The sequence below is a fragment of the Belonocnema kinseyi genome, chromosome 3, assembly GCF_010883055.1.
Source record: "Belonocnema kinseyi isolate 2016_QV_RU_SX_M_011 chromosome 3, B_treatae_v1, whole genome shotgun sequence".
Classification (NCBI taxonomy): Eukaryota; Metazoa; Arthropoda; class Insecta; order Hymenoptera; family Cynipidae; genus Belonocnema; species Belonocnema kinseyi.
In genome coordinates, this window is record NC_046659.1 from 42,571,514 (window position 1) to 42,573,558 (window position 2,045).

The window sequence follows — 2,045 nt, forward strand, 5'->3', positions numbered from 1 at the left end:
TTCTAGACACCTCACCCAGGTGCCATTCAGCTTTCGGCACGGTTTTCACACCTTCGCTTGGGGGTTAATTCCTTCGGGACCACCCCTGGACAATTGTCCGCGGGTGCCTATTTATTTTTGTTACCATATTCAGCAGCAACCCTTGGTACAGGGACCCTCTATCCGCAACCCGAGGACGCGTTCGGTGGCTTTGTCATAGGCCCTTCGGTTTGATTCTAGAGGAATCAAAACCGAACCGAATATATATATATATATAATTATTTACTCGGCTACAAGTTCTTATATACACATACACACACACACACACACACACACACACATATATATATATATATATATATATATATGGCGACTCTTAATGAGTTGCCCGTTGTTGAACTGAAAGACGTTCTACGATGGTTAAATTTAACTACCTTTGGTAACAAACCAGAATTGATGGCTCCTATTCACGAAAATGATACAGAGGATACGCAGGTGAATTATCTTGCAGGAAAAAATGCTTCTGGTGACGGCAGAAGCGAGATTCAGAAATTAAAATCTGGCACTGTAGTGCAAAAAAGCAACCAGGGTCAAGAAGAAGCATTTAGGGCAGTTCGAGCAGAAAGAGAAGCACTCTCTAAACAAATGGAGGCGATGCAGCACGAGCTAGGCGAATTGCGAGGTTCTGAAAATCTAGAAGTGTCCAGAAATAATGAAAAGGTCTCACAATTCGCCATATTTGCAGCAGAAGGACGAGCTCGCGAAGAAGATGCTCTACGATTGGCTGATTTACAGCGCAAATTGGCTATACGCAGGGTTGAATTGCGAGAGCGTATGCCATCAGTTAGTGGTCTGAGAACGCAGAAAATCAATATTTCTCCGATTGAAGAGTTGCTGAGTTATTTTGATTGAACAGGTGGTGTCTTTGACAGTTGGAAGCGTCAATATACACCATTAAAAATAACTTGTAATCTGGATGAACATATCACGAGAGTGCTTATTGGATCGAGGCTCAAGGGTAAAAGCTTTGACGTGGTTTCACTCGAGACCTGAACACATCGAAATGAAGACCGACAACTTATTGGTAGAATTAGGGAAGATCTTCCACCAGCGCCCGAACGAAGTCTTGCTAAGAAAGCAATTTGAAGAAAGGATTTCGAAACGCGGTGAATTGTTCATGGGTTGCTATAAATGCAGCAAGTGGGGCCAAGTGTCTTCTGAATGTGACCAGTCAGAACGCAAGAGGGGTTCCTGCTTTAGGTGTGACTCAACCGAGCACGCTATCACGAATTGTTCTCGATGAGATCAACGCTCTTTACTTAAGGCGAGTACCTGAGAAGAGTCATCTACGAGTTCTAGATTGATAGTGAAGTGTTTAGTTTAGTGTTACCAACAAGATTAGATAGTGGAAGTCAAATAAGCTTTATAAAAAAAAGATGTGTTAATACTGATGTAATCCAGGAAATTGATCAAGTTAAATGCGAGTATTCTGGTGTAAACGATTCAAAACTAAAAATTGTTGTATTTGTAAATTCTAAGGCTACAATTGGAGGGTTGATTAGAGATATTAATTTATTAGTTGTTGATGATAATACAATGAAATTGCTAGTTGTTTTGGGACGCAATTCATCTAGAAAATTCGGATTTAAATTGGTCGAGTCAGGTGAAGTTATTGAAGAAGTTGTTTAAAAAATTCTGAATATTGATACAGACTATAAAGTTTGAAAAAAAAACCGAATGCCTTAAATTAAAGAGTGATTTTCTGCACCAGATCAAGATAAGCTCTGAACCTTCTTTTTCGAGAAATGTGTTATTCCTGATAGGCCCGAAAAATTCAAGGTTGAAGCTAAAATGAAAATAAATCATCAATCATTGCCTTTGATTGATGATCAACTCGATGTTTTGAATGATAAAAAGTTTTTTTCGAGATTGGATCTTAAATATGGGTTTCACCATATTTCGATTGCGGGGGAATCTCAAAAATACACGTCCTGTGTCAGTCCTGTGGGCCAATTTGAGTTTTTATGTCTACCATTTGGATTAAAAACAGCTCCTTCTTGTTTTCA